We start from the raw sequence: 14,701 nt of genomic DNA, 5'->3' as shown, positions 1-14,701 counted from the left end.
AGGCATCAGGGGGTTGGAGGAGGAAGATCCCATAAGAGTGAAAGTTGGAGTAGATTTCCATAACCCTAAACTGCATGTTCAGCTGTGCAAGTCAACGGGACATTCCAATTAAATCCAGCTGTGCTGAGACATGCTTCATAGACGCGTCTCGGGGGGGGGGGGGGGGGGTGGAGCTAATTCCACGGCCGCGGAAGCGTTAACTACGATGCACAGCAAGGACCCCAGCAAAGACTCAAGTCAGCTCAACACCAGCCCCTGCCACTCGAGCTAAAGGAGCACCTCCCTTATTTAGCAGCAGTAGTTTTGTTCCTTATAACCCCTTTGGGCCTTCAGCCAGTAGGGGGAGCCTTTAGCAGGAGTAACGTTTCATTCAGGAGGGGGCAGCTACACAAAAAGAGGGTCCCCCATATCCATAACCATTGCCCAGCCTTTTGCTAAGCAGCAGGGCATGCACCTCCGCACTCCGTTTAGTTTTCATTAAGACGTCTTGCCGCCAATATGACGCCATGCATCTCATACTGTACACACACACACCAAAGGAATGTAATGAGAAGGGCATTGAAGCAAACACCGGGCTCCTCTAGCCAGCTGTGCCCTGCAGAGCTATGCAAGACAAGAACAGAGCCAGTTTTCAGAACGCATCAATTCAACGCAAGCTCCCCAAGGTGTGCAATCCTGAGGCCACACCTGCAAAGGGTCACGTTTGACTGGTTCCTGATGGGAGAGGTTTCCCATGCCCCTTCCCCCACCTAAGATTTTTTTCTGACACCACTAGCTTCCTTCAGGCCTTAACTTGTCAGGCAGGCTTGCTCCGGTATTGTACCTTATCCAAACATCTTCATCTCTTTGATAAATTCAATCCCTCCTTATCAACCATCAAGAGGAAATGCAGAAGTTTTAGCAAGTGAAGGGAAGAGGACAACGCTGATTAAGCCACTTACTTCTCAGAGGTCACTTGCAGTTCAGTCACTGTGGACGCACATGTTCCCAATCACATAGCTGGGAATCAGTCTATAGGTGAGAGTTTTCTTAAAATTATGAACTAGAGAGCTGAGCAGAGTTCATATTCATTTGAAAATTCAGTTCAACTATGCTCCCTGTTGCCAATCCCCATGATTTTATCACAACCCTCTTGATAACTGAGGGTTTTCTTAAAGGCCCAGCTCCTGGAGTCATGTGAATACATGAAAAGCTCAGCTTTCATTTAAAAAACAAAAAAACAAAAAACCACGTTTCTAGCCCTCATGGTTGGTTCCTGCTCCTGTGGAATCAGAAGCTGGCTCTGTACACAACAGCAATGCAGATTGCACCTGCTTTAAAACCGACTTGAGTGAACCCTGAAGGATCAAAAAGCAAAAGGCGAACAAAAAGAGCCCAGAATGTATCATGATCTTGAACATTCTGGTGATTTTGCTGCCAATCTCATGATTTATTGGGGTGTTTGGGGCTGACAACACTAAATAAAACAGCGTAATTGAGAGTTAGAATCAGCACAGTGGCACGGGCCACTTTGTGTCATTGCTTTCTGGCTCCCATCACTATGGTAACTGACGATTTAACCTTCCAATGCCCCTTACTATCCTCATTTAACAGACGGGGAACAGAGGAAAGTGACTTGCCCAAGGTCACACCGGAAGTCTGTGGCACAGCTGGGAACTGCATCTAGGTTTCCAGAGTCCTAGGCTAGCACCCTAAACCCCTGGACCAGCCTTCCAGTGCTTTGACCTAAGCAGCATGTGAGCACGTTCACCTTGGACTTTCACAATGAAGCCATTAGCTAGATCTGAAGGCCTCGGCCGGTATGGTATGCACAGCAGACACAGCACAGGACAGTTCAAACGTGCTCCAATGTGTACAAAGAGAAAGATTTCTTTGCTCGGTGCAAGACGTGGAGCTAACCAAAGGGTTTCCTACAGTCAGCTACAGCATTGTTCTCCAAAACTTTCCTTGCCCCTAACTCCCAGTCTGTCCCAGTCAGTCACTTCAGGGTATTGACCTGGCTCGTTCCTGCTAGTGGGCTGGATAGCAGCTTTCCCAGCCCCAGCCCCCAAATCACTACAGTGCTTATCCTTTCCCACAGGCAAAAGCAGCTGTAAAAAGTAGCTCTCTCACTCGCTCTATCCACAGCCAGGGAAGCGTGCTGAGCAGTCAGCATGGATACACGCAACAGAGGGAGCAGTTTTCCAAAAGGGTTTTAATGAGCCCCAGGTATTTAAAAGTGCAACATTCTGCTGTAACCCAGAAAAGCATTCCTGGGATAGGGCATGCCTCATGGAAACACCTTTATCAGCCTATCTAGGTTCTTTCCTGCTCACAGATCCTGGATTCACCCTCCACTCCAAACTGGTCTTGCTACAGCACGTGCACTGTCTGGTTTCCCAAGGCAGAGTGATTTGCAGGGGGGTGGTGGGGAAGTGAACTCACCGTGACTGCCATAAAAAGGCTGTGAACCGGTTCAATGTTAGGAAGCCACAAAGGCACGCTTGGAGGCCATAAAACATGTCTGGTACTGGACATGAAATGCATTCTCTGAGGACTTTCCCCTGCCTCCCTCAAGCCCCTCAGATGCTTTAACAATGCATCGGATTCAAGGCCAATTCTCTGCTGGTGTAATTCCATTTACTTCAATGAGAATATGGCTCTTGGCTTCAGACCTACAAACACAAGGATTTTTGCTTTAAAGAAGTCAAATGACACTGCTTGACATTCTCAGCCAAAACAGCAGGGCTACCCCCGTTGTCTTCTGTCTCTTGCCCCCTCTGTATTTCTACCTTTTGCTCCGTTGAGGTGAGAATGACTTCCCAGTCCCAGAGAACTAATATCCTCATTTGGCCCCCCTCAACAGATCAGAGTCTTTGAGGCATTTATCCTCATGCCACCCCTGTGAAGTAAGGCAGTGCTGTTATCCCCTTGTTACAGATGGAGAAAAGACACACTAAATGATTTGCTCACGCTCACACAAAAATCTGACCAAGGAACTGAATTCAAGTCCCCCAAGTTCTAGGCTACCCTCCTAACCAGTGGACCATCCTTCCCACTACCAACCCCCCTCCCTTCATTAAAAAAGCCCTCCTCACACCCAAACTAACTTATTATCATTTTGGGGGGAAATGAAAGGGTTTGGGGTCAGGGGAGACCTCTCTGGATTTCCCAGTCCACTTTGTCTTCTTTGTCTATCACTTAGATTACAAGCTCTTTGTGGCACAGGCTGTCTATACGTACTGCACAGAAGCAAACACATTATCAATGCTAAACAATGTTAGTAAAGTCAGGGCTGTGTAGAAACACAGCTGGAAGATTAATTATGCTACATTCGGCAGCATGAAACAGCCAGCTGAATATCAGAAAAAAATTCCTGAAGAATGAACTGTATTAAACTGTGGGATAATTTCCTTAGGGAATAGGAAGCAGCCATATCATGTCAGTCATCTGAACTGGGAGATGATCCAAATTGGGGATGATCGTGTGTTGGTCCCTGTGGGAGGGTAGACTAGATAACCAGACTTGTCTTTTCCCAGCTCTAATTTCTTTAATTCATTGTCATTCCCATGGGGATGCACCTTGTATTTTAATTACGCCACAATATCAGTTGAAGGACAAACTGGATTAAAGATCTGGTTTCCACTCAGCAGAAGTAGGCTATGTCTACACTACAGACCCTATGCCAGCATAGCCCCTAGCGCAGGCACACCATACCCCAACAGAAGGAGTTTTTCTTTTGGTGAAGGAATACCACCAACCCAAATGGTATTAGCTATGCCCACAGAGTGTGTGTCTACATATGTCAGTATAGCTATGTGGGGGTGGTTTTTTCACACCTCTGACGGGATAAATTTTAAGCGTAGACCAAGCCTTAGTGTCCAGTTTCCAATTGCTGAACACATGAGTGTGCTGAAGAACCAGAAATACGCAAAGAGTGCTTTTCTACGAGGATTTTTTTTTAATTGCACACATTCGTGTTCTTTACCTTGCATCCTTGGGTGAGTCAACCCTGAGATGCTAAATACAACCCACTCAGAAGCACTCATCTCATTTTCTAGGAAACGAGTTCAAGGCAGTTTTGCCAGAGCAAAGCATTGTACATTAGTGGTCAAAAGGGCCACTGGAATATTTGCAAATAGAGGAAAAGAGAGAAAACATTTTGAAAGGCTGTATATCATGTGCAGGGAGGTGAGAGACTAGGGGACTGATCCCACTGAAAATGCCTACTGAGCTTTGAATCAGGCCCTATCAGACACTTCTCCTAAAAGCTTCCCTCACACAGCCTTGCCAATGCACACTGTGCAGTACACCTATTATTCCTGTCCTGTGGCATCAGTTCAGCTCCCCCAATGCACTTCAGCGCTTCTTGATATTCCAGTCAAATGACACCCACAACACACAGCTCTGACAACATACCTCATCCCTGGCCCACAGCATCTCCTGGTGTTTCTAACCTGGGAGCTCTGGCAATGTATTTTAATCAATCCTGCTCTTCCAGTCCTGATATCCTGTGTATAACTGTACTGGAGGCTTGTGTTATGTTGAGTACATCAGAATTTCCCTTTGCCAGACAATTCCTCTATTTGTGTCCATATACAGTTTGCAATCTTTCAGAACCTGAGGCTTTTTATCAACATTCACCAATAAAGCCTCACATCATACATGAGGTGGGTAAGGGATGTGGAAAAACCATCCTGTAGAATGGCGTCGCTGATTAACTGCGATGCTACACAACACAGTTTAGGAAAGGGGTGGGTATCCTTTTGAAACAGTCCAGGAAATTTAAGTATGTGAAGATTATGCAATTAAGTGAGCTGGGATTTGGGCAAACAAGTTAACACACACATTTATAAAAGCACTACAGGATCTATAAGGACCCCAAGTGGTCAGCTCCTCGGATTCACCTCTCCATCCAAAACTTCTTGCACACACCAACTACTCCAATATCCACATTTTCCCTGTGCATAATAATATCTTTCAACTGGCAGTCTTAGGCATGTTGTAGTTTTACAACTGACTGCTCAAATGAGAAAATTATCTATAGCTGTAGGATCCAACGCAAGGTAAGCGATTTGCCATCATTGCCGATTTTATGTCTACGACATTAAGAGGGGTTATAAACACCACTGACTTGTCTTTTGTACATTTTCTGTCTTCGCCACCTTTTCTTCTCTTTGGCAAGTACATCTCCAGATCTTCTTCTCAAGGACAGGTTCGTGAGTAAAATCCTGAGGAGCAACAACCTATCAGTCAATTACATGAGCCTGATGCTACTGAGTATGTCCAATAATAGGGTCACAACAGGTCCCAGTCCAACTTCAGTGGAAAGATTTACATTGACTTTAATAGGGCTGGATAAGACCAATAATGCAGACCTGCCAAGTCTACAGTGTTTTTCCCCTGTAGTTTTGGGGCCCTTTTAACAGGTCTTACAGGGACCTGGAGCAATCTGACAATTTTCCTGATGCTATTCTTAGAGCAGAGACATTTCATCTGAGCCTTGGAAGTGATTTATGCACATCAAGAACTAGCCTCAACACTACAATGTTTCAAAGTCATCTTCCGTCTCCCTGCTTTCTTGCACAAGTGACATCATTCAATTCCAGATCCCCATTCATTCCCACAAGTCAGAGTTCTAAGCAAAGGTAAATAAATTTGTTAGTGTCTAAGGTGCCACAAGTTCTCCTTTTCTTTTTGCGAATACAGACTAACACGGCTGCTACTCTGAAACCAAGCAAAGGTATCTCACTCTCTTTGAAAGTGAGATCATCCCTACAAATCAGAAAGGGGGACATGGGATAGGGGGAATAGAGATGGCAAATAGATTAAGAGATACACTATAACAGGTAAATTCAAGCAACTTAATGGGACTAAATCAGGGATCCCAGATAATCTCCATCCAAGAATATTAAAAGAACGCATATGAAGTTGCAAGCCCAATAGCAAGGATTTTTAATAAATCCATAAACTTGGGGATCATAAGCTATGGCTGGAGAATTGCAAATATAATACCTGTATTTAAGAAGGGGGAAAAGTGATTAGGAAACTACAGGCCCTTTAGTTTGGCCTCAATTGTATTACACAAATTTTTGAAAGAGAGAGTAGTTAAGGGCATAGAGGTAAATAGTAACTGGGATAGAATACAACATGGTTTTACAAAAGGTAGGATTGTGCCAGACCAACCTGATTTCTTTCTTTGAGAAGAGCTGATTTTCTAGATGAAGGAAAGGAAAGTAGACCTAATCTACCAGGATTTCAGTAAAGCATTTGATGCAGCCCCACATGGGAAATTATTAGTTAAATTGGAGAAAACAGGAATTAATGAAAGAATTGAAAGGTGAATAAGGAACTAGTTAAATGGGAGACTACAGTGGGTCATGCTGAAAGGTGAACTGTCAGGCTGGAGGGAGGTTACTAGCAGAGTTCTTCAAGGATCGGTCGTGGGAGCAATCTGATCTAACATTTTCATTCATGATCTTTGCACAAAAATTTGCGATGACACAAAGTAAGGAGGTATTGCCAATACAGAAGAGGGCTGGAATATTACACAAGAAGATCTGGATGACCTTGAAAACTGGAGTAATAGAAATGGGATGAAATTTAATAGTACAAAATACAAGGTCATGCACTTATGGACTAACAACAAGAATTTTTGCTATAAGCTGAGGGCATATCAGTTGGAAGTGACAAAGGAGAAAGACCTATACTGGTCAATCACAGGATGACTAACAAGCCATCAGTGTGATGGGGCCATGAAAAAGGCTAATGCCATCATAGGATTCATCAGGAGAGGTATTTCCAGTAGAAATGGGGAAGGGATAACATCATTATACCAGGCAATTGTGAAACCTCATCTGGAATAGTGTGTGCAGTTCTTGTCTCCCATGTTTAAGAAAGATGAATGTAAACTGGAACATGTGCAGAGAAGAGTTATTAGGATGATCAGAGGAATGGAGAACCTAGTATACAAAAGAGTAGACTTAAGGAGCTTGGTTTGTTTAACCTAACAAAACGAAGGACAAGAGAGAGATATGATTGCTCCCCCTAAATATATCAGAGGAATAAACACCAGGGAGGGTGAGGAGTTATTTAAGTTAAGGGCAAGTGTTGGCACAAGACCAAATGGATATAAACTGGCCATCAGTGCATTTAGGCTTGAAATTAGACAAGGGTTTCTAACCATCGGAGGAGTGAAGTTCTGGAACAGCCTTCCAACGGGAGTAGTGGGGGCAAAAAACCTAACTTGTTTTAAGACTGAGCTTATTAAGTTTATGGAGGGAATGATATGAGGGAATAGCTTACAGTGGCACGTAGCCCATTTGTGACTTCTATTAGCAAACATCTCCAATGGCAGGAGATGGAACCCTCGAGGGGGAGGGCTCTAAATTACTACCAAGAATTCTGTCCTAGGTGTCCAGTTGGTGGGCCTCGCCCACATGCTCAGGGTCTAACTCATCACCATATTTGGGTCAGGAAAGATTTTTCCTCCAGGTCACATTGGCAAAGACCCTGGGGCGGGGGTTGCCTTTTTCTGCAGTGTGGGGAATGGGTCACTTGCTGATTTGAACTAGAGTAAATGGTAGATTCTCTAAAAAGAAGAGGAGGACTTGCGGCACCTTAGAGACTAACAAATTTATTTGAGCATAAGCTTTCGTGAGCTACAGCTCACTTCATCGGATGCATTCAGCTGGTCAGACCAGATGATTATGATGATCCATTCTGGCCCTAGAGTCTATGAGGTACAGGTGGGTCCCCCTGCATAGACACTTCCAATAGATATGTCAGTGAAACTGGCAAGTTTCACACAGTTTGGTAAAGCTCCATGTTTCCTGTTCGTTATTGCTTTTTCAGAAGTTATGAAAAAAACCCACAATTAAATAGAAAACTACAGGAAAGGGACATGGACCCTGTAAGACAAATTCTCATGGAAAACCAGATCGCTTCCTAGCAAAGTCCAATGTCAACCAGAACTCCTGCATATCATGGAGAGCGGTCAAGAGGGGCTTTGCGGTCACCTGACATTCACAACAACGGTCTGAACAACTGTCACCACAGAAATAAACAGGCTCAGTTATCAGGTGACGGTGCCTTTCACTTTCTGAGCTTCAACATCAAACCCCTACCCTGACACACGCCAACAAAGGAAGAAGAAAATGCTGAAGTGAAAATGTTGAAACATGAGGAAGCCTTATCTGGAGAGGGCAAAACATATTCACCCCAGCTCTCTGCCCTGCTCAGACTGAGAATGGGACTAGGTGTTTGTTTATATACAGAGACGGGATATGGCTTACAATTGATATTCGTTCATGAATTACTTTGGGATTTTTTTTAAACCTTGATTAAAATTCACTGTGCAGCATTGTTAACAGGGGTTTAATTGCAAAACTCCTGCACTAGCTTTGGGAATAACTAGGCAAGTGCTAAGACCTTCCCCTGGCTAAGAGATTCCATTTCACCCCCTGGCCCATAGATACCTACTGGGATGCCCATAGATACCTACTTAGTTCCTTGGGCTTTCCCCTGTACCCACTAGCACATTGTTGCATGCCACCCACCAACTACCTTTCCCTCTGTCACTCCAGACACACTTTTAATCAGTCTGTTGAGAAATAAATGCCCTTTTATTTCATGCACGGCTCCAGGTGATAGAGAACATTACTTGGCATTCAGATACCATGGTGATGGACACATTAGAAATACCTAGATAGATAGGTGTTTCCATTACAATGGGCCTCTTCCAAGCCCTTCATCTCTTAAAGATCAACTGCGCCTCTTAACTAAAACTGCCCATTCCCAATTTGCGTAGAAGGCCAGAAGGAACCAAGAATCATGACCATCTAGACTGACCTCCTGTACAAAATAAGCCGGAGAAACTCACCCAATAACTACTACATTATTTCTGAGTGAGCTACTGCACATCTTTTAAAAAAACATCCAATCCTGATTTAAACACTTCTGGTAATGGAGAACCCAGACGGAGAAGGCTTTCCCAGTAGGTATCTATGAGCCAGGGGGTGAAATGGAATCTCTTAGCCAGGGGGAAGGTCTCAGCACTTGCCAAGTTATTCCCAAGGCTAGTGCAGGAGTTTTGCAATTAAACCCCTGTTAACAATGCTGCACAGTGAATTTTAATCCAGGTTTAAAAAAAATCCCAAACTAATTCATGAACGAATGTCAATAATACTAAACACATGGCTGAGAGGAGCAGCCCACATGCCATGAGGAGGGAGCGTTGCCATGGTCAAGCACTCTCTCAAGTGGTGAGGAAGTACAGCTCCACCCACACTCCTCCTCCAATTCCCCCCTCACACTCCCATTATTACATCTGCTGGCTTTCTCAGAGGTGAGCTAGTCTCCCCTCCCTCCCACACACTCTTCCTGTCCCAAGGCCGGTCCATGCATGTGACATACCACCACATTATCAAGGGGGAAGGGTGCCAGGTCCTGGAAAGTCCCTCTCTTTTTAAAAAAAAAAAAAAAAGTTCCCCTGGTCCTGAGAAATGATTAATTATCTGCCTTGCCAGAGTGTAAAATACCTCACTAGTGCTGCAGGCAGGGCTGAGTTATTGAGTGAGAGCTCTCTGAAAGCTTCCCCCGCCTCGAGATTACATGGCAATTGCTGCAAACTGAAAATTAAAGTGCATGTTGTGAAAAGGTAAGAACATGCCTTTTGTGAAACACTGGCTTGGGGCTCGCATACTAATGAGGGGCCAGTTTCTTAAAATAAAAGCACTCATAATAATGTACAATCAAAGCAGATAGTGGCTGCATGAGAGCAAAAATGCCAACTTGGCATAGGGCTAGGTCACTCTTGCTCCTGCTCAGAGATCAACATGAAATAAGATTTTCTTTAGGATCTGCCCAGCAGAAAGAGATGTATCAGGGAAGTTTCCATCTAGCCACCAAATATATAGCCAAGAAATGGCAACACTTCACACTTTTCACCTCAAAACACTTCACAAAGGGCAGAGGCAAAGAATCATTATTTCCCCATTTTATGGAGGAGGAAACTGAGGGACGAAGAAACCAAAGGTCAGCTTTTTCAGAAGTGATAGCTGATTTAGGGCGAGAGACTGGAGATAGGTTTCAGAGTAGCAGCCGTGTTAGTCTGTATTCGCAAAAAGAAAAGGAGTACTTGTGGCACCTTAGAGACTAACAAATTTATTAGAGCATAAGCTTTCGTGAGCTACAGCTCACTTCATCGGATGCATTTGGTGGAAAAAACAGAGGAGAGATTTATATACACACACACAAAGAACATGAAACAATGGGTTTATCATACACACTGTAAGGAGAGTGATCACTTAAGATAAGCCATCACCAATAGCGGGGGGGGGGGGGGAAAGGAGGAAAACCTTTCATGGTGACAGGCAAGGTAGGCTAATTCCAGCAGTTAACAAGAATATCAGAGGAACAGTGGGGGGTGGGGTGGGAGGGAGAAATACCATGGGGAAATAGTTTTACTTTGTGTAATGACTCATCCATTCCCAGTTTCTATTCAAGCCTAAGTTAGTTAATTGTATCCAGTTTGCAAATTAATTCCAATTCAGCAGTCTCTCCTTGGAGTCTGTTTTTGAAGCTTTTTTGTTGAAGGATAGCCACTCTTAGGTCTGTGATCGAGTGACCAGAGAGATTGAAGTGTTCTCCAACTGGTTTTTGAATGTTATAATTCTTGACGTCTGATTTGTGTCCATTCATTCTTTTACGTAGAGACTGTCCAGTTTGGCCAATGTACATGGCAGAGGGGCATTGCTGGCACATGATGGCATATATCACATTGGTAGATGCGCAGGTGAACGAGCCTCTGATAGTGTGGCTGATGTGATTAGGCCCTATGATGGTATCCCCTGAATAGATATGTGGACAGAGTTGGCAACGGGCTTTGTTGCAAGGATAGGTTCCTGGGTTAGTGGTTCTGTTGTGTGGTGTGTGGTTGCTGGTGAGTATTTGCTTCAGATTGGGGGGCTGTCTGTAAGCAAGGACTGGTCTGTCTCCCAAGATCTGAGAGAGCGATGGCTCGTCCTTCAGGATAGGTTGTAGATCCTTGATGATGCGTTGGAGAGGTTTTAGTTGGGGGCTGAAGGTGATGGCTAGTGGCGTTCTGTTGTTTTCTTTGTTGGGCCTGTCCTGTAGTAGGTGACTTCTGGGTACTCTTCTGGCTCTGTCAATCTGTTTCTTCACTTCAGCAGGTGGGTATTGTAGTTGTAGGAATGCATGATAGAGATCTTGTAGGTGTTTGTCTCTGTCTGAGGGGTTGGAGCAAATGCGGTTATATCGTAGCGCTTGGCTGTAGACAATGGATCAAGTGGTATGAGATAGTGAGAGTCTGATTTTTAAGAAGCCTGTGCAGGAGACGGAACTTTCTCAGGGGTTGTTGAACCATGATGACCCTCACCACCTTCCTCTCCAAGGGCAAGTTGCATTTCTTTGACCTTGCCTTCTCTAACAAAGACAAAGCAACAAGTGTATTTGGAAAAACTTAATACCTTCCCCAAATAAATCTGTTTTGCTTATGCACAAATAAATCTGTTAGTCTTTATGGTGTCACCGGACCCCTCATTGCTTCCCAAACAAGACACTCCTCTGCACATGCTTCTCCCCTGGGAAGAGGATGAGAGAACAAGCAACACGTGACGGGTGATAATCACGTCCCTCAGCGCACAACTGGAAGGTGCTCAGATATTACAGTACTGAAGTTGATAGAAGAACCTATATAGGATAGACTAGGATATGCAGGGTCTCAGCACCTCTGAAAACAAGACTCAAGTTGGGGCCTCCAAAATTGGTGGCCACTCTTGAAAACGTTGGCCACAGTGACTTACCCAACGTCACTCAGCAAATCAATGCGCAGAGGTGGGAACAGAATCCAGATCAACTAACTTCCTCTCCCTGTGTTCTAATCTAGACTTCTGTGCTACCTGCATCACCGGCTCCTCTTTACAATTTGACATACCAGATTAGACTACAGCCCCATGCATTACTCAGACCCTGCTGCTTCAGAAGTCATCCTTCCCCAGCCCCCTTCTCTCCCTATGTGATGCACACAGCTACCTGTGAAATGCTGTGTATATGGGGCAAGGACTTCCATCCTCACCACATCTGTGATTAGATTATACCCTGGAACTGGAGATGTGTTTGCACATGTTACTGTCTGGGTCAAAGCCAGCCCTGGTTACACCACCATATCCAGGCTACCCCAGGGCTGGATTTGACTCTCTGTAACTAGATGCTTCCCTCTTTAAGTGAAGGCTGTCAGCCCATGTCTGCCAAGATATTTTTATTACCTTCCAAAGCTGACATGAAGAAAAAACAGGAAACCTCCTGGTGGAGAAGCAGATTTCTCTCCAATTAAAAACTTCCTAGTTGTGTTGATGAAGTTGTGCATAAAGGCTCCATACCACATCCTCCCAGTGCCTTCTCTTCCTAAGTGATAGATGTGCCTTCGGGACTCAGCTATGGGAACAAGGGGTCTCTCTTTCACATGACATGGCAACGTGGTACTTGCTTCCTGAAACTGCTGGTATCACTGCCTGGAGTGATGCCAACAATATTGGGTGAGTTTCTTAAAGCCCCAGCTCCTGGAGTCATCCGAATATATGAGAATTTCAGCTTTTATTTAAAAAAAAAAGTTGCTAGCCCTCATGGGTGTGAAGATAGACCTGAAAAAGCAGGACCCAAGCTAGAGGTTCAAAAGCTGGAAATTAAATTTAACCCCCCTCCCCCAAAATGTATTATTTTGTTTTTAAAAATATCTCATGGTTTTTCAGGGTCTGATTCATGATTTTTTAGGGTTGGCAATACTATGGGAGTCGTTAGCAAGTGAGCAACAACACAGGTCAAGAGCCAAAGTAAGAAACATGTTTGAGAAGTAATTCTGGCCCATCTGTTCACTAATAGCATTAATACCCTAAGGCACAATATGCCCACAACAAACATGGAAGGGAGTGCCTGTGTAGAAGGGATGGACTGCAGTAGAATGAGACCACTGAAAGCTGAAAATGTTTTGGAGGAATGATTTAAACTAGTTGCTGGGGATAATGCCAGCAGCTTTAGAGAGACACTCAGGTTGGGCAAAGACATCAGCATAAGTGGGTGGGAAGACAGCAGGAACTGGTGGGCTGACACTACAGTGGGACCATGCAATTAACAGATCCACTGTGTCCCCAAGGTCAGTTGGCTGAACAATCTCCATGTGTGTGCCAATAGCTGCTCAGCTACAAGAGCTGAGAGATCTGCTACTGTTTCTGATTTAGGGAGATTTTCTTTAACCCAAGAGGCAGAAGCCTGTGCTTTTAGAGCTGAAGAGTTCCTGCGTCTGTTGTCTCCAGTACCTGGAGCTGTTCCAATGCTGGTCCTAGAGATTACAAGAGCAGACACACAACCCAGGACCCTGTTGCTCCAAGGGCAGTATCTAAGTGACCTCAAAAAGAAGTCTCGCTTTCACCATGCAGCGCACAACTTGTCTCAGCTGGGCATTGCGGTCTTTCAAGCACGGGTAGGGAGGACAGTGGGGGCCAGTACCTGCCACCTGGGATACATTCCATGCCCCCTTTCCTGGCAGCATTCTGGAGGTGAGAGATTTTCAGATTAAATGAGGACACACTTGCTCCTCGAAAGATAATATTATGTCGTATGCACTGGTAGCAGAATACGCCAGTGCCAAAGCAAACACCGCACGTCGTAAAGAATGCACTGCCACTGTTGTGCAAACCCAGAAGAGAGAGGACTTTGGGATCCTCTCAACCCATCACTTTGCACCAGATCCTTCGGCAGGATTCACACGCTCCTCCTACATTCCTGTCCTTATCCTAAATCCTGCGGCCAGCCCCGTTGGTTTATTTATTTTGCAGAATCTGGCTTGGGTTTTGGCCCTCGCCTCTCCTCCACCCCTGCCACTGCTTTGTCAAAGCCTCAGGCCAGGGGTGGCCAACCTGTGGCTCCGGAGCCACATGCGGCTCTTTGGAAGTCAATATGCGGCTCCTTGTCTAGGCACCGACTCCAGGGCTGGAGCTACAGGCGCCAACTTTCCAATGTGCTGGGGGGTGCTCAGTGCTCAACCCCTGGCTCTGCCACAGGTCCTGCCCCCACTCCACCCCTTCCCATCCCCTCCCCTGAGCCTGTAGTGCCCTTGCTCCTCTTCCTTTCCCCCTAGAGCCTCCTGCATGCCACAAAACTGGTGATTGGGAGGTGCGGGGAGGGAGGGGGAGGCGCTGATCAGCAGGGCTGCCAGTGGGCAAGAGGTGCTGGGAGCCAGGGAGGTGGGGATGGAGCTGATGGGAGGCTGCTGATTTATTCCTGTGGCTCTTTGGCAATGTATATTGGTAAATTCTGGCTCCTTCTCAGACTCAGGTTGGTCATCCCTGCCTCAGATGTTTCTACCGGGAGTCCAGCTGTTCCACTCCGCCCCCTATCCATAGCTAGCAGAAGACACCAGAAACCAGGAATCACATAGAGAAGTAGGTGTGAGAATTCTGGGAGAGGGGATGGAGTAGGGGCCTGAGTGCATTAACCCCTGCAGTGCTGAAACAGAGCAATGCACATGAGAAGCACCCTCAGAAAAGCATCTGGGGGGCCCTCATGAACACACCAGTGGGTTTGGGGAAAGTCTGGGAGGCATTAAGGCCACAAGGCCATTGCAAGATGTGGATAAAGATAACCATGCTTCATTACAGCACTCCTGCTTTACAAATATGGTGACCAGTCCTGCAGCCCTTAATCA

Source organism: Dermochelys coriacea, chromosome 14 (assembly GCF_009764565.3).
Source record: "Dermochelys coriacea isolate rDerCor1 chromosome 14, rDerCor1.pri.v4, whole genome shotgun sequence".
Lineage (NCBI taxonomy): Eukaryota > Metazoa > Chordata > Testudines > Dermochelyidae > Dermochelys > Dermochelys coriacea.
The sequence above is the reverse complement of the archived record's forward strand: the minus strand, read 5'-3'. Positions refer to the sequence as shown.